Source organism: Rattus norvegicus, chromosome 6 (assembly GCF_021556685.1).
Source record: "Rattus norvegicus strain SHRSP/BbbUtx chromosome 6, alternate assembly SHRSP_T2T, whole genome shotgun sequence".
NCBI lineage: Eukaryota > Metazoa > Chordata > Mammalia > Rodentia > Muridae > Rattus > Rattus norvegicus.
The window spans coordinates 116,708,602-116,727,966 of NC_141539.1; the positions used below are offsets into that span (position 1 = coordinate 116,708,602).

Sequence of the window (19,365 nt, forward strand, 5' to 3'; positions counted from 1 at the left end):
AACACAGCTAGGTGCAGTACTTAAGGAAATAAGAAGTTGGAAATATGAGAAAAAAATGTAGTAATAAAAAAAATGGCCAAATGGATTTCTAAGTGAATGCAGAGCATGAAGGGGCAAAGAGATAAGGTGAAAGATATTGAAGAGAAGTCACCTCCATAGTGGGCAGGAACATGTTCTCACCCATAGAACTGGGTTCTTAAGGACCAGAGGGAATAGGAGGAAGGTGATATTAGGAGGAAGGAAACAGATGACAGGGGATTTCCCAGAATCTGTGAATTTTTCTTTCCCGATTAGAACTCCCCAGGAATGTCAAGCAGAGTAACTAAGAGGGGAGTCCAGAATTGTGTAAGACTGAAGATCACTTTCAAAAGGGCTTCACCATCTCCTCAATATGCAGAGAACATGTCAGTCTGCTGATACAGAATACAGAATACGCACAGGATAGGATTTCATCGAGGGTGTTCTGATTTCCCTTCCATTGCCGTGATGAAACACTCTGACCAAAAGCAATTAGGGGAGGAAAGGGTTTATTTCAGTTTCTAAGCTATCACCTAGGGAAGTCAGGGAAAGAAGTTAAGTGGGAACTTGAAGCAGAAACCATGAGGGATGCTGCTGGCTGCTTGGCTCTCAGGTTTACCCTAAGCTAGCTCTTTATACAGCCCAGGCTCACTTGACCAGTAAATAACACTGCCTACAATGGGATGGACCCTCCGATATCAATTAACAATTAAGAGAAACCTCCACAGACATGCCCACAGGTCAATTTCTCTGGGCAATTCCTCATTCGAGACTGCCTCCTCAGGTGACTCTAGCTGTGTAAAGTGGATGGTTTAAGGTAACTAGGGCATGGAGAAATGCCCTCACTGTGCAAAGGAAAAAATAGAGAATGCGTATGCTTTATAACTACACCAAGAACCTGCAAGACCAGCAGCCACAAGTTGTAACTTGAAGCAACTTTTAGAAATGTCAAAAATCTGTTATACAGACCAGAATACTGATCATAGTGTGATTTAGTATTCAAATAAACTAGTTGCTTAGGTAACCAGTGCCTGGTTTTCTAAAGGTGATAAAAGACCCGTTGAAACTCTAGAAATAGAAATAGAAATATACTTCTAAATGTTGATCAAATGAACAGTCCAAACATTAGAAAACTGGGCACAACAGAGCATACCTACAGTCCTGGTACCCAGGAGGGAGAGGCAGGAGGGCTCATGCCAAGCCTTAGCTACAAAGGAAGACTCTTTTTCAAAATAACTAAAAAGAAATAAGCATTACTAGCAGAAAAGGTAGAATTTCTCAAGATAAAAAAAAAAACAAAAAACGAACAAACAAACAAACAAAAAAAAGGAAACAAAAACTCAAAGCTATTTAAAAAAAAGAGCTGTCATAATAAAACAAAATCAATCAACCAAGCAACCTATGGCATGGCAGAAAGATACACACACACACACACACACACACACACACACACACACACACACTAGCTACCAAAGATTTAAAAAAAAATATATAAGTAACACTCTTTGAGAAGACTAATTGTGATAAAAAAAATTATCAAGAAAAGAGCACAAATAACATTGAGAATAAAAACTGGGGTGGTGTGGGCTAGGGATTAGCGCGGTTGGTAGAAGATTTGCTTACAATATATGCGTGAAGCTCTACATTCGCTCCCCAGCGCCATGTAGAACGAGCATGGCGGCTCATACCTAGAATCCCAGCATCCTGACCGAGGTGATTGGAAGTACACGTTCGTCTTTAGCTATACAGTAAATTTAAAGCCAATCTGAGGTACCATCTAGGACCTCCTTAAAACAAAGGCACAAAACAGAAACCAATCCAACAAGCAATCAAAAACAACCAGCCATCATAGAGAACAAGATGGTACAAGACCCGTAATACCACCTTGAGAAGTCAGTAAGGGGAAATAATGACTATCCACACATAATACATGTGGAAACAGATAAGATTGGAGAAGTCCTGAGACTTGTAGCTTTTAAACACGATTCATGAAAAAGAAAATTAAAGGCTCGATTTGTCTAATAACTGTGAAATGAAATGAACCAGTACTTAGAGTATTTCCATAAGCAATGTTTCTGGCTAAGTATATTTGCTGAAAAGGTCAAACCTCGATTGGAAAAAAAAAAAAAAGAAATGTCTGTCTTCGGTAATTATTCCAGAGTGTAGAAGGAAGGCCTTCTCAGCAGCTTGGTGCCTTACACTAAAACGTCACAATACAGACCCAATATAAACCCAATTCAATAAGAATTACAGGCTAATTTTAATTGTGACCATGGATTTAAGACTCCCGACATTATGTCAGAGGCTCTTAGGAAGGAAGCATTACAACACACTGGACTACCCCTCCTCAGCAAACTTGGCTGAATGCGGTGTTTCTCAACCTCTTTTCATGAATTGTTCTCCTAAGAAGTCTTTGGTTAGAATTTTTTCCCCTATAGTCTCTCCCTTCTTCCTCCCTCCCTCCCTCCTTCCCTCACATATTCTCTCCATCTCTCTCTTCTCTTTTAAAATGTATTTATTTTTACGTATTGGAGTGTTTCGTCTACATGTATGCTTGTGTACCTTGTGTGTGTCTGGTGCCCACAGTCCAGAAAGGGCACTGGATCCCCTGGGACCTGGAGTTACAGACAGTTATAGACTTCCATGTAGGTGATGGGAATCGAACCTGGGTCCTCACAGAGACTAACCAGCCAGTGCTTTTAACCACCGAGCCATCTCTTCAGTCCTGCTTACTGTCACTTTTTAAAGAAAGGGGTAAGTTAATTTACCTGTGTGTTTATGTTCATGTGTACGTGGAGGTTCCAACAGAGGCCAGAAGATGGCGGCAGCTCCTTTAGAGCTGGAGTTGTGGATGCTTATGAACCTCCGGATGTTGGTGCTGGGACCTCAGCTCCAGTCCTCTGATAGAGTAGTAGGTCCTCCTAACCACTGAGCAATCTTTCCAGCCCTTACAGAGTCACACTCATTTTTTTAAAAGATTTATTTATTTTATGCATATGAGTTCTGTAGCTGTCTTCAGACACACCAGAAGAGGGCCTCAGCTCTCATTACAGATGGTTGTGAGCCACCATGTGGTTGCTGGGAATTGAACTCAGGACCTCTGGAAGAGCAGTCAGTGCTCTTAACCGCTGAGCCATCTCTCCAGCCCCAGCTATACTCTCTCTTGGATTACCTTTTCTGGTAGAATATCACAATAAAAAAGTACATGTTGATAGAACCTAATAAACTAATTCACATTGGCCTAGTCTTACATATGTGCATATCTAGTTCTACAGAGTTAGCAATGTGAAAAGTGGTATCTCTACACCCATGGGAAATATATCAATTTCATTTCTAGAAAGATCTGCTATGGTATCCTTTAATGACACCACCTCCATATTCTGATGACCCCTCCATATTCTGTTCTTTATCTCCTGGCAACCAGTTTTTATTTCCAGTTTTGCTCTGTTAAGAATGGTATGTAGATGGAATCATAAAGTGTGTAACTCTTAACTCACAGACCATATGAAACCCAAGGAGAAAGAAAAGCACACTGAAGTGTGGATGCTACAGTACTATTAAGCAGGGCGAAGAGAATAATCTCTGGGAAGTAGAGAGAGAGGGATCTAGGAGGGAGAGAGGAGGGGAAGGGACAAAAGGGAGCTAGTTCAAATATGGGAGGACATGGGGCAGAAGAACAGAGGGTCAGGAATTTGAAAGTAGGCGTGTCGCAGTGGGAGAGGGTGGACCGGGGGTAGCTACTAGGAAGTCCCAGATACCAGGGACCAAAAAGGTTCCCAGATCCCAACAGGGAGGACTTTAGCTGCAATACCCAACAAAGGGGAGCTAGAACCTGTAGAAACCATATCCAGGGTATAGGCATGGCCTCCAGTTGAGGGACGGGGCCACCCACTCCTCAAAAATATTAATCTAGAATCTCTCCTGTCAAAAGGAAATGCAGGGACAAAGAGTGGAGCAGACACTGAAGGAAAGGCCATCCAGAGACTGCCCCATCTAGGGATTCATCCCACTTGCTGACACCAAACCCAGACACTATTGCTGATGCCAAGAAGTGCTTGCTTACTGAGCCCAGTACAGCTGTCCCCAGAGAGGACACAGCTGGACCAAGACAGATATGGATGCACACAGCCAGACATTGGACTGAGTGCAGGGACCCCAATGGGGAAGTTAGAACAAAAACTGTAGGAGCTGAAGATGTCTGCAACCCCATAGGAAGAACAACAATAACAACCAGAACCCCCAGAGCTCCCCGGGACTAAACCACCAACCAAAGAGTACCCATCGAGGGACCCATGGCTCCAGCCGCATATGTTACAGAGGATGGCATTGTCTGGCATCACTGGGAAGGGAGCTCCTTGGTCCTGTGGAGGCTCAATGACCCAGGATAGGGGAACACTAGACTGCTGAAGCAGGAGTGGGTGGGCGGGTGGGGAAGCACCTTCATAGAGTCAGAAGGAAAGGAGGAGGTGAGAAGGGGCTGGTGGAGGGGAAACTGGGAAGGGGGAATAACATGTGAAATATAATTAAATAAAATAACTAATAAAAAAGATTGAGTAAATGGGGGAAAAACAGAATTGGTTTTTATTAGCCCACATAATGCTTCTGAGATACAACTGAGTTATTGTAGATGTTAATAATCCATTCCTTGTTATTGATTAGTGATATGCTGTGACATGGGAAATATCACAGTTTAACCACCCAAATATATCAAATAAATCCATCCATCAAAGGACAGCTAAGCCATTTCAGTTCTGAGTATTATAACAAAGCTCTAATGAACATTTATAATGAGTTTGTATGAAAAGAAACTTCCACTCCACAAAGTAGATTTTCAGTTGTTGTTGTTGTTGTTGTTGGACCGCATTGGTGACTGCATGTCTAGTTTTATATGAAAGGATCAAGCTGTTGGCTAAAGTGACCATAGCATTTAATTACTCCACTGCTAACCCAGAGAGAGGGTCTTTAGCCATGCTACCTCACCTATGACCTTCCAGGTATTCTCCTGTCTCCACCGTGTATCCCACCTTAGAGCACTGGCATTGCAGAAGTGACCTATGGAATGCAGGTTCATGTGGGATTCAAACTGAGGTGACCTCTTCACATTTGTACGGCAAGTGCTTTATCCACTGAGGCATTCCCCCAACCAATAGTCTTTTTAAAAAAAATTAGTAGTGATAGCGGCGTTTAATTTGCATCTCCTGAACGGCTCATAATACTGAATATCTTTTCATTCAGTTACCATTTCTATAGATGTGTACTTGCAAATTTGCTTACAGCTTTTGCCTGTTTGTAAAGTCAACTGTTTATTGTTGATTTTTTCAGAATTCTGGTTCATTTTTTAAAGTTTATTTTATTTTATGTGTGTGTGCTGCTTGCACATATGGAGTCAAATCCCCTGGAACTTGAGTTACAGATGGTTGTGAGCCATCAGGTGGTTACTGGGGATCAAATCTGGGTTCTCTGGAAGAGCACCTCTCTGGCCCCTTGCTTTCCTGTGTGTGTGTGTGTGTGTGTGTGTGTGTGTGTGTGTGTTCCCATGCCATGGCACATATGCACAGGGAAGTCAGAGAACAACTTTCAACAGTCAGTTGGACATTTTGGGTTCCAGTGATTAAACCTGGGCTGTCATGTTTGGTTGTAATCAAAACAACGTTAAGAAAACAGGGTATTTATGTGCACAAAATGAGATCAAACTTGTACTTCGTATTGTATAGAGGAAAGCAGCTCTAGGTGAATGGAACACGGGGCTGTAAAAAGGCTACCCAGCAAGCAGAGAAGACAACATTCAGATGCACTTAATACTATGAAGTAGATAACCAAGTGCAGCAAACACTCAGCATAAAATAAAGGGAGCAAATACAACAAAGACCATGCATAATGTAGAAGGAAATATCTACCCATTGGACTCACCAGGAATTTCTAGAAACCTTCCAGAAAGAAAAATTAGAGACAAGCTAAAATAACTAAAGTAAGCATTTTAGGAAAACACACACACACACACACACACACTGCACACACGCACGCACTGCACACAAAAAAGGAAAAAGATAAACTCAACTTCGTTTCTAATCTAGAAAATGCCGATTAAAACCACATCAGAAACCCTGACAGAGCTGCTCTGGGTGGTGGGTGCCTATAAACCCAGCTGGTGTCTGTTATCCCATCAGTCTGGAGAGGAAAACATCTTATAATGCAGCCATTTCCCTCCTACGTTCTTATAAAAGAGAACCACTTGCATATGTTTGACAGGCTGTAGATTATGAACACATAGAAAGTCACGAAGAAGGCCCAGGGGACGTAGTGCAGCTGCTGGACTACTTGCCTAGCACGCGGAAAGCCTGCGTTTGCAGCCCTCGCTCCAGTCCCTAGCAGCACCCACACCTAGTGTGGTGGTTCCTAACACCTCAGATCACCAAGCTCAGATCAAAAAACATTTCAAGTCAGCCACCCCAGCTGCCAAGGACCAGCCTTGGCATGGAGGGGGTTCTGAAGAAGGGGTGTTTGGAAGCGTTGAAAACAAACAACTAGAAATCAAATTGTGGGTCCAAGCTGGAGGCCTAGGTTCTGCTGAGATGGCTTTCCAGATTGTGCTTCTCCCTCCTAGAGAGAGAGAGAGAGAGAGAGAGAGAGAGAGAGAGAGAGAGACAGAGACAGAGACAGAGACAGAGACAGAGACACACAGAGAGAGACAGAGACACAGAGAGAGACAGAGAGCGAGTATGTTCTGCTCCACCCTAGACAGCATTTTCTTGCTATTGTAAAAACTCTCTGGTTGAGCCAGCTCTTGAGAAGATTAGGCTGACTCCATGACAGGCTTCAAATTGTCAGTTCAGGACTGGGGAAGTCCAGGCACCAGAAGCTACCCCACCAAATGGCCTGAGGCAAGGACAATGGTTCAGCAGCAGTTTCCAGCCCCACACTCCCGGTAATGGAATGTCTGTAGAGGTGGACCGTCAGGTTAACACAGAGGTAACCTACCCCTGGAATCCCCTAACTTGCTTTAAGTCAGGCCTGTGAGCTCACTTGGCTGTCTCTCTATTCTGGTAGTGGGAGACCCCAGCACGCTGGACTTCTAGAATAAAACACTCTTTGCATTTACATACTATTTGAGTCCGGGTTATCATTTTTTGGCGAATCATGAACCCTTACATTCTCTCTGCTAGTAAAAATTCTAAAAGCTATCTAGTTAGCTCATGGGTTTTCTGACAAAGTCAGAAGAACTGCTATAAAAAAAATTTTATTGGACCTTCCAACCAAGTCAGAAATCCTGTCAGAAAAATTACTGAAGAGCTGTTTTTGCTGTCTAGAGATCTCCAGACAGCTCTGTTCTCACTAGAAAAAATTCTAAAGAAGAGTCACTATGGCTTTCTGTTAGCCCATCTCAGGCAGACCGAAAGCCCAGTTTCTTATTTACACATAATTCAGTTATTTATTATAGGTTCCCTTTTGATTTTCTTATGAATCAGCATCCCAGGACTCCAGCCCTTTGAATCTTAGGAGACAGCAAGCAGACTTTTTCCCCCTAACATTGCACAAGAATTCAGAGATCTGTTTGCTTTTGTTAAAACCATAAGCTAGTTGGCTGAGACTCTCCCCTAAAATTACCATTTCTACCACACCAGGGCCTGGACTTACTGTGTCCCCCAGGCTGACCTTGAACTGAGGAACCTGCCTGCCCTTGTATCTGCCTTTGTTCCTTTAGGTTCATGAAGCCCCTCATATAATTCATATTGCATCCTTATTTCTTGCACAGTTGAGAAATTATATATTTTCAAGCTCATGTATTTAGAATCCTTTCCCAGAGCCTTAAGGGCCAACTTGAAGATCCCAGTGTTTACCATTTTACTGAGACATAGCCACACCCTTGACTCCTGGACTCTAATTATCATGGAGTCAGGGAGGTCATTCCTCAGAAGGGAAGAGTCCTCCACTGCTCAGCTTGGTTCCAGAAAAATGAGTACATTACTACACAAACAAGCCTTACACCCACAGCAGCCAATGACACTTGTGGAGGCTCACACAGGGCCCTGACCCAGGGGCAGGAACCAAGTCACTCTGTCTCTACCAGGACCATAGCTGGGCTCAGCACCCACCCACTTGAGCCACCCTGCTGCCTGGCACCATGTACGCAATCTGATCCAAAACTTCAGAGCAGTGAATCTCTCAGCCCTCAGAGAGCAGTTCCCTTGCAGTGGAGGCCAAGCCACACAGAAGCTCTAGCTAGCTAAGTTGCTGAGAATAAGAGACTGCAGAGTGTTTGGCCCTTAAACAGAATGTATCTATCATACTTCTACCCCTAAGACTCGGGGATTTTGGAGGAAGAAGGGACGAGTAACTTCGAGGAAAAGGTTTTCTGGGCACTAATGAGACAGGTTGACTCCATGACAGGCTTCAAATGGGCAGTTCAGGAGATTAGGCCTAAACACCCAGGCTTCAGGCAGCCAGTCAGAAACTGCCCTGCCACCAGAAAACTGCCCCACCACTTGGCCTAAAGCAAGGACAATGCCCCATGCCCCAGTAATGGAATCTCCTTAGAGATAGAGGAAGACAAAACCCACCTACCCTGGGATTCCTCAGTAACAGTTTCCAGCCACCGTGCCCTGGTAATGATTCTGGAATGCCTAGAGATAAGAGTAAAAAACAAAGCCCACCTACCCCTGGAATCCCCTAATGTGCTTTAAATCAGGCCTGCAAGCTCACTTGGTTGTCTCTCTATCTTGGTAATGGGAGACCCCAGCGTGCTGGACTTCTGCAGAATAAACACTTGGCATTTACATACTATTTAAGTACAGGGTATCATTTTTTTGGTGACTCATGAACCCTTACAGGCACAGCAGGGTGAATACACAGGAACTCACAGAGACTATGAGTGTGTACAAGCTCAGTCCAGACGAAAGCCCAGCATTAAGGGGAAGAAAGATCTGGGGATAAAATCTCACCACCAGCAGAGAAGGAAGCTACTGGCATTTATTTGATGGCTACTTGGAGGAGGAGAAGAAGGAGGAGGAGGAGGAGGAGGAGGAGGAGGAGGAGGAAGGGGAGGAGGAAGAGGAGGAAGAAGGGGGGGAGGAGGAGGAGGAGGAGATGAATACTCAAAATCGGGTGGGTAGGGAGTTGAGGGTGGATCTGGAAGGCGTAGGGGAAGTAGGATAAATAGGACCAAAATACACTGCATGATATTCTCAAAGAATTCATAAGGATATTGTTTTTAAAAAATTCAGCATCATCCTTGGCCACGTAAGGGACTCGAGACCCACTTATGAGATCAGTGTCTCAAAGCAAAGATAAAAAAAAAAAAAAAAAAAAAAAGAGGACGTTCACAGAAGCGCTTTGCTAAAAGCTGGCAGTAGAGAGGACTCGCGTGTCCATCAGTAGCCTGATGAATGACCTGCTGTGTAATGCCATAATCACAGCGGAAAGCACAGCAAGAGACACAGAAGAGATTCCGGCTCTAGTGAAGAGGGAGGCGGGTCTTGCAGATACTATGTTAAAGTCACAAAACACTAACTCCAGCATTATTCTATTTTTGCAAAGTTCAGAACCAGACTAAATTAAATCACATTCTCCTTGATGGATGTGTCGGTCGGAAAGCCGTCCAAAGAAGGTATAAGGATGAGTAATGCAGTTGTTACCACGAGGCTTGGGGGCGGGAAGCAGCTCAGGGAGGGGCTGTGGTGGAGGAGGCTGCGGCTAGCAGGGAATCACAGGCCTCTGGGATGTTGGTAACACTCTGCTTATTAAAGGGGTGACACCTTGTGCTGTTCTTTATACTTTAATATACTTAAAAAGCCATCTGCTTGTGTTTATTCAACTGTAAATGAGACTTACTAAACCCACATATCAAGAACTCTGATTTCAGTACTTATCTTTACCTTTATAAGTGAAAACACCCATATTTCCTTTGAAAGATAAATTAAGAATAGCCTGGCCTGTGGGGGAGGGCAGGCCCTTGTAGCTCACACACGGTTCCCATTTGGTCCTGTACCCTCTATTCATTCACCAGCATCAGAATCTGGAATGGTCTATTTTACCCAGGTTGTTAGCTGAATGTCCTGAGGCCAGGGGAAATGAAATGAAAAGAATGCCCTGTGCTGAGCTACATGGCTCTTCTCCCAGGGCCAGACCTTTGATGCCCGAGCCAGCCAGAACTGAGCAGGCTGCCATGATGATGCTTCTCAGACACATCCGCACAGCGAAGAATAAAAGAAAAGAAAGACCGGACTCTGCCCCTGCTCTTTCCCAAGGCTGAGAACAAGGGCCCCGAATCCAGATGCCCCATTCACAGCATGGGCCAGCCTTGCAGCCTGGGGAAAGTGGATTAATTCATCTGTGGCTTCCACTTCCTCACTTGTAAAATGGAGCCAAAAAGAATAAACCCCTCACTGGGGTATCATGTCACTGACACACAACGGAAGTACTTGAAACAGATTAAAGGGCGGTAGCTGCCATTCAGTGTATCTGTGCGCTACAGTCTAGTTGAAATCTCCATCAGATCTCTAACCTTATGTGCCTCAAACTGAATTACTGCTCTCCCTTCTAGACACCTCCGTCATCCTTTAAGCTGCCCAGGATAAAACTCATGTCGACCTCAATTCATTTCCTTTTTGGTTCAGCATCAATTCTGTCAAGGCCTACTTTCAAAAGCTATGGAATCTGGCTCGTTCTAGCTCTCTCCACGCTGACCCAGCCACCACATGCTTGTCTAGATCAGTTTGGGGGATGCGTTGACAGCCTCTCTAGTATGTCCAGCCACACCCTTCTCAGCTGCCACACTAGAGCAGGCCACAGAGGTTTTATTTTAATTAGCATATATTAGCTATACAGTATAATGGGTTTCATTATCACATCTCAAACATATACATAATGCGTTCAGATTATATTCGCCCTCTCTCCTCCTTGCTCCCGTCCCACACAGGCTACTCCCCCCGCCCCTTCTTTTGTATTTTAGTTGTATTTGATAATGTCCCAGTTTAATTCACAATCCTGACATACATCCATATAAATTTGAGGTCCATTTTCTGAAAATACACTAAAATTACTCATGCTTGCCTGTAACTTTGTAAAATGTTGATGAGAGAACACTTACAAACACACACTGCTATTCAAGCACACTTTAAAGAAGCAAAGTGGCTCGAATAGGAGCAAAGCTCAAAAAAAACTACATAAAAACCACGTAAGACTGAAGGTGTTAACTTTACTAATCTGCTGCTCCCATCTGTTATTATTTGTTTATCTTTCAGTCCAGGACAGCCTGCTGGAGTTCCAGGCCCATCATCACATCCCGTTTCTCCTCTCTCAAACACCTGAATCCCCTCAGTGTGCCTGGGTTTAAACTCTCCCAGTGTTAAATGGAAGGCTGCCATGGGTGGATGGAGATATTGTCACAATAAGAGTCTAGAATAGAGAGGTGTAAGGCAAGCAAACAGCGCACTGGGTGCTGGCCAGGCTCACACTCCAGTTAGACCAGACTACCCAGGCTCGCTGGGCTCAGAGGTTGACCTGGACCTTGTAGGTCATTCTTACTTTATTGGGTTTTCTTTTGTTCCATAGCTGCTTGTTCTGCTGTTTTGTAATTATGGCAAGGTCAGGGATTTAGCTAAGAATACTTAGCCACACCTCAAACTGTCTGACTCAAATGTTTTTTTCCTTCTGAACACATGCCTGATTCCCACCTACTTAGACTAAGTCAGCTGAAGGGAGAGGTGGGGTGTGGGGCTAAGGACTGCCTTGGGCACAGCGCTGATGAGTGAGTTGCTCAATGGTGATGGTTAGGACTGGCTAGTGAGTCTTCTCCAGGAAGGCCTTGCAGCACCTAAGGCATTGCTGGCACACCAGCTCCAAGTCAGAGCCATTGCCATGACAGGGATCTTCAGTAATGAGCTGTGTCTGTGGATCATGGCTCCAAGTGGCCCAATTTTAGCTTTGCAGTTTTTTACTTGACCACTTTTTCTACTCAAATCTCAGATTGCTTTCATCCATACACGGTGTATAATCGACTGTGACAAAGTCTTCCCTCATAAACTGTCTTACCTTATGGGCTGTCCTAATGCCCTGATTTCTCAGGCAGCTCACAGCTCTTAGGTCTGGGGGCCACTGCTCTAGTCGGAAACAGCGCTGCTGTCCTTGGCCCAGTTATCTGAAACCTTTTCATCAGTAACCAATTTTCTGAACACTGCTTCTGCAATGAGTGACCGGCAAATGTTACTGAGACACACGAACAGCATTGACTTGGACCCAACCTCTGCCATGTTTCGGTGCAGACCCTGGTGCCCAGAGCTAATTCCCTTCTTTTCAACTAATTCCATCTGGTAAATTCCATGACCTCTCCCCCACCTCGTCGTATATGTGTGCATAGCTCTATGCATTTTATTAGCTGTTTAGGTGTATGGCTGAGGGCTTGTTTACAGGAACATGGTTACCTTACCAGTGGCTACACCCACCACTGAAGAAAATGCCTCTCCCTTCCCCATCAGTAGTGATATATATCCTCATAGAGGGGTGGGTCCTCCCCCTGCATCTAAGACACAGTGCAGAGGAACCCAAGGTTATGTAAATCTTACATGGAGAGCCTTGGTATTTTATAGCTACCTATTGGCTCATGCCTCTTCTCAAAACCCTTCAATGGCTTCTATCTCACCCACAGGAAGTCCAAACCCTCCTCATCCTGTCCACAGATCTACATGCCTGAAGCTCTGCTTCTCCTGCCTGGCTGTTCTCTTTTTTCTCACATCGGTCCTGCTTCTTACAAGGCCAACTCCGACATTTCAGCAGCACCTACCCCTTTGCTTCCCTGAACTCCTCACTCACGATTCCTTCTTCAAACCAGCTCTCTGGCCTCCAAAGCTGCACAGCTTCCCTCCTGCATGCCTTTCTTTTGCCTCATCTCCCACTCCTTCCAACTTAAAACATGACTTAACACACTCTCTACCCGTTCATCCTTCCTGGCATGGGTGTGGTCCCTTAGCAGAACTCAGGCTCCAAGGGGCAGGAACACTGGCTGTACCTTGAATAGTGACTTGCAGATGAAAGCTGAAAGTGGCGCTGGTTAAATATTAATTAATTTATAAGCTGTCAGCTAATACACTTGATACAGTTGATGCAGTATTTGTCTTCTCCATTGGGGGTCTTGGGTGGAATAAAAGGTTAAATATTGACCTGTGTTTTGATATTGTGTCCTTTATTTGTACCTTACATCTAAGCACAAGGGCTACATGTGACTCTTTTTTCAATGCTGAGAATTCAGCCATTGATATAAAATAGATACAAATGCCTTCCTCATTGGTGACTTTCCTGCTACTTCAAAATGACACCTGTCCCCATCACTGGTTCAGGGGAGCTTCTGTTCATTCCCAGATAGCCCTCCCCCATTGTCTTAGGGTTTTATTGCTGTGAAGGGACACCATGACCACACCATCTCTTGCAAAGCAAAACATTTCATTAGGGCTGGCTTACAATTTCAGAGATTCGGTCTATTATCATCATGGTGGGAAGCATGGCATCTTGCAGGCAGGCGTGGTGCTGGAGAAGGAGCTGAGAGTTAGAGTTCTACATCTGGATCTGAAGGCAGCCAGGAGAGACTATGTATCATACTGAACATGGCACACCTCAAAGCCTATCCCCACAGTGACACACTTCCTCTAACAAAGCCACACCTCCTAATAGTTCCTTCCCATGGGCCTTGGGGGCCAATTACATTCAAACCAGCACACCCCATCAGTAACGGATTGTTTAACTGTTAGGTAAGCACAACCAAGGGAGAGCAGGGACTCTGTGTCCAGCTGTCTCATGATGGTGTTCCCAACATCTAAATATGATGTACGTGAATGCACTAGCTTAATGATGCATGCCCAGGTAGTTTATTCTGTTTTGTGTTGCACGGATGGCAAGACAGGCCACAGATTCTGCTCGATGAGCTAACGTATTCTCTGTAAGAGGCTACTGGGATGTTAATATTTTAATGTTTAAAGAGATAGGAAAAATCACCTTTAGAAAGTTTTCCCCTGCTAGGCAAGATAGCATATGTTAAGTAGTTGTGTGAATGCTCGAGTGAGCGCTCTCTCTCTCTCTCTCTCTCTCTCTCTCTCTCTCACACACACACACACACACACACACACACACACACTGGGTTGGGGGTGGTTGGGGAACAGTGGGACTGGAGGAACTGGCCTGGCACTAGAGTGGGTCAAGGTGTATCCAAACCCCAGAAATCCTGTCCTGAGACTGGTAGTAGTAGTATTGCTGCCCCTGCCCTGGGCCTATGTTGGGGGGTACATGAACCCCTGCACCCTTACCTTTGTCCCCAGAGGAGGTCAGATAGTCTAGTAGTCAGATTAAACTACCTCTCCCCTTATAAGGTCATGTCTGGCAGCACCTGGAATTCATCCTTATGCAAGTGAGGCATCCCCAGTACCCTGGCCCTCACTCCAAAAACTCCTACCTACACCCCAAAGGTTTAAGTAACCTTTGTTCCCCCTATTAAATGAGCTGTCTCACTGAAGTTGCCTCCCGTGAGTCTGTTCTCTTCCCTGTCACCGCCACCCGAGGTCTTTTTCACTCCCGGCCCTTCCTTCCTGCCTCACTTCCCCTCTCAGGATCCACTGAGGTGATTACTATGGGTACACACACACACACACACACACACACACACACACACCCCTCAGGTATATGGCGATGCTGGAAAATGATGAAACAATGATAATCAGGGCATGAGGACAACATGTTGGTATAATTTCCTTGACTACTTTGTTGAAGAAGAAGAAAAAAGAGAAGGAAGTAGAGGAGGGGGGAGGAAGGATGGAGAAAGAAAACAATAACAACTACAGTGGGGATGGTGATGGTGATGGTGATGGTGATGGTGATGGTGGTGGTGGTGGTGATGGTGGTGGGGATGGTGATGGTGGTGGGGAATGGTGATGGTGGAAACAATGACAACAGTGACGTCTGACTTCACTAAGGAAGCCATCTCTGTGGTCTACCTAAAGGCTCATTAGCCCCATTGCTGGAGTCATTCACACAGTCCACAGTAGGTTTCATACATGCTGCTCCTCTGTCTTTGTTCAGTAAACAAAAAGGTACTAAGTAAGCTTCTGAGTGCACATAGCACATTCTAGGATAGAGAATAAATTAGTTTTTTAGAATAAATGAAGTTCTTTATTCTATTGGGTAGAGAGACAAAAAGAGAGCACATTAAACCAGTCCTCTCTTGAGAAGCCGGCTACCCATGCCTCATGTGTATATTGTCCCTTTCCTAAGCACCACTCTTAATGTCTTTGCTATATCAAAGCTGTTTACAAGGCTTCGGGGGTAGCTCTGTGGTAGGATATTTGCCTAGCATGCACATAGCTCTGGGTTCAATCCCAGCACCACATAAAGTGGATACCTGTAATCTCAGCATTGGGGAAGCAGAGGCATGAGGATCAGGAGTTCAAGACCATCTTCAACTACATAGAGAGACTGATGCTAGCCTGGGCTGAATGTGTCCTGTCAGAAAACAAAGCAGAGCAGAGAGGAGCAGCTGTTTCTTGACAACCACAACTTGACTTCATCAAGAAACCAACTAAATACAAAGAAAGTGAAGGGATAAATATATGACTACACTCAGTTGGTGAGTTTCCAGGGAAAAGCTAACTTGAGGGTAGGGTGTGGAGTGCTCTCAGTCTCCCCAAGGAGGCCTCACTTACATAGAATTTTGTGTGAAATGTTGGAGGAAGAGCCTCTGGGTAGAGGAAAGAGCACAGAGAACAGAGTCTAAAACAGCAAGGGTGGCTAAGTGGTGACGGGGCAGAACCCACTCTGATGAAATGTATTCCTGGGTATGTCCTCTGGAAAGGTCATCAATTACATCTAGAAGCAAAGAACAATTCAAGGTACTAAGAAAATAAGACTGCCTCTGTTGAGGGGGAAATACATATGCATGTCTGCATTTTCAGCCCTACCCACCACCCACCCCCAGTAGCCAGAATGAACCACTGGGCTGGTCTTCAAGATGAAATCTCTCTTGCCTCTTTCTTATATGGCTGACATCATCTCTCATCCCTCTCCCCCCAAACAAATGGCTCTTTCTCTGGCCCCAAGTAATTAGCTTCCACAGACACAATGGGAGGGCCTCAGCCCAAGCTTCTAGGGAGGACATGTGAAGGATAAGGGAATATTAGTGTTTCTCTTGGGCTGTGGGACAAATGTTCCGGAAATGAAAGGGTTTTGAGATATGTTTTTAATTACGCATATCCTGCAGTATCTGCATAATGGGTTCAATTCAGCCCAGATTCCAGTAGAACTGCCATGCCCGTGGACGAAGGTCAGCACGCAGGATGGTGAGGGGGCAGGAAGTCTGTGCTAATAACTGTGCCTTCATATCCTTCCTAAAAATTTGAGGGTGAACTGTGCTCTTTTAGTCAATCTGTCAGCATTTTCAATCACAGCTCGGACGTGCACTTTGCACATGGGCAAAATTGATTTTGGCTTATGAAGAACCTTTATGAAGACTGTAGGTGATAGGTAAAGCTGACTGCTACATTCTTTGCGTGGAACTTTAAAGCCAAGTGAAACCTCATTAAGTCAGTCAAACTTTTGGTAGCTACAAAAAGTTGGGAACAAGCTCAGTGTGAACAAATCAACAGCGTTTTTTGTTCTATTGTCAAAAACTTTCTCCTTAAAGAAACACTAGTAAGACTCAAATTTAAACAGATTGTCTAGAAGTTTCTTTGCTCATTTGTTTTATCCCTTGGCTCTACTCAAGGCATAGTAGAATGTCTGAGGAGCAAGCTTAGGGCTCAGGAAACTAGTTTTCAGTTAAATTCTTTTTAAGTTTCATTCCATTTTATTTACTTTATGCATATATGTCTGTAAGTATGTACGTGTTCCTAGTGCCCATGTCAGAAGAGGACATGAGACACTCTGGAATTAGACATACAGATGACTGTAAGCCACTATGTGGGTGCTAGGAATTGAACCCTGGTCCTCTGGAAGAACAGTCAGTGTTCTTAAATGCTAAGCCATCTCTCCAGCACATATAACAGTATATAGAACAGGACATACAGAAACTGAGGTGTGAACACTGTTCTGTGACAAAGAAGCCTTTGAGTATTTGGCATCTAAAGTTCTGATATCAAACATTTATCAAGATGGCCCATCTCTGAAGAGTCTCATTAAGTCAGAGAGGAACCCTATATCTGTCCTCCAACACATTCCAGGGGTCATCATGGGGTGAAGTCCAGGGGAATCATCTTGTTGGTCTCTTCCTTCTACAACCCTCAGATCTCACATCCCAAGAGTTGAATGCCAGCTCTCTCCCTTTCATCTATGTATGGTAATAAAAGGGCCTCCTTTTTCATTTGTATTTGTTTAGTGCAGTGTTGGGGACAGAGCCTCAGGCCATGCACATGCTCCCCAAGCTCCAACGAGTTTCTCGAGAGGAAATAATGTGTCTCCTTTTTCTGGGCCAGCCACAAGGGGATTTTATTCCCTTCAGCTCCTGCCCTAGTTAGCACTCTAAGAGGAGGGCCTTCCATTGATGGATTTAAGCATTTCAGGAGCAGTACCCACATCAGGTGCTGCCCCTAGCTGTCCAGTCACTGTTGGCATGCTTCGGTGAACAATGAAATAAGTGACCGGATAGTTGAGGTGAGCCAACAACTCCCTTGCTTCTCTAAACTCCCCAGGGCGAGGCTCTTTCCATTTTAATGTTGTAAAAATAAAAGATCTACCATTAGGGACTGTCTCTTTGTCCCTAACTCCACTGTGCCCACAGCCGCCTTGCATTTTAATTGGGGCAATCAGAACATTCCTTTTCCAGGCTGGAGGCCAAAGCCCCTTGGCTTCTCTCTTAGGTGGAGATCTTTATTTTCTTCTCTCTCCTCTGCCAAAAAGACTTCAAAGAATCTGGGAAAGGAAAGGAGGTTCCCAGATAGCATTTTCCCTTGGTGTGTCTGCCCTCCCTTGCTTTCCCAGCTCCTCTTGGCAAGCCAGAATCTTTAGATATTAAGCAGCTAGCTAGAATAGGCTTCACTTCTCTTGTAGAAAGGACCGCTAGGGACAACTCTATCAGGACTGCTTCCTTCTCTCAAATTACTAAATTCTTACCAAATTCTCTTAGGCCAAGACACATAACTCAATGACCACAATTAAGTGCTGTGGCACAAATACCAATAGACACATTTTCCCCTTGACTCAGAGACATCTTATTCTAGAGTCTTGGGGATTTAGGGTCATCAAATAAGACATGGGGAATAAATTAAGTACGTATTAATGATCTGGCTGCAAGGTAGGCTAAAACAAAACAGCCAAAATTACTTTCCCCTTTCCATGGCTGAACTTTACACCTGCATGATGAGGCAGTCTGCATGTTACATATTTCACCAGAGACCCCAACATTTTTATGTTTAATATACATATCAAACATTGTTCTTCTTCCAACCCCTGTGCATAAATATTTTGCCTGTGTGTATATTTGTGCAACATTTGCATGCAGAGAACGTCAGAAGAGGACATTGGATTCTCATAGAACTGGAGTTACAAACAGTTGTGAGCCACCCCCCCCCCCCCGTGGGTGCTGGGAATTGAACTCAGGTCCTCTGGGAGAGCAGTCAGTGCTCTTATTCGCTGAGCCATCTCTACAGCCCCTCTGTCTCATTTACATATTTCCTAGTCTGAAAAAAAAATCTTACTTGTTGGTCAGTGAGATGGCTTAGCAGGTAAAAGCAGTTGTCATGAAAGCTTAATGACCAGGGTTCAATACCCATAGTTCACAGGGGAAGAAGAGAAGGAGCTCTTCTTCTGAAAGATGTTCCTTAACCTCTATGCATGGGCTATTTATTGCACTTGTGTGCCTTCCCCACAAATAATGATGATGACGATGATGTTGACGATGATAAAGAATACAAGTGTTAGAATTTTTTCCTGGGATCTAGAGCTGAATTATGAGATTCAGAATCTGAATAATTAGAACTAATTACTTGAGCAAAAGCATTTTGAGGAAGATAAGTGAGAAACAGAGAAAATATTTCTACGCTGCCAAGTGACCCTGAAAATCAATGAGATAGCCATTGATTTTCTGGATGCTAATGACCTACCTGTGACCTACTTTCTAAGTAGTCACCACTGGTCCCAAGCAAACAGAGTAAGAAGTCTGGAGATGCCCCAACAGGAACTGATAACTGACAAGGGAGAGTGCTTTGAATTTTGTTGAATACTTCACAAGCCATAGCAGCTGGGTCTTGGCTGTAAAATGAAGCTCTCAGACAACTGCAGCAAACGATCTCTCCCAACACCCACCGGTTCCCTTACCTCCTCAGAGACAAGTCCAGGTTCTTAGCTACCATGAACTGTAAAACATTAACAAGGACAACA

At 44.4% G+C, this 19,365-nt stretch overlaps 1 protein-coding gene and 1 pseudogene across 2 annotated transcripts in view; both read right to left on the minus strand.

The window, feature by feature from the left end:
- Positions 1-19,365, minus strand: part of Ston2 (stonin 2) — a 142,077-nt gene that overhangs the window by 78,092 nt on the left and 44,620 nt on the right.
- Positions 11,704-12,283, minus strand: LOC148005411 (low molecular weight phosphotyrosine protein phosphatase pseudogene; annotated as a pseudogene).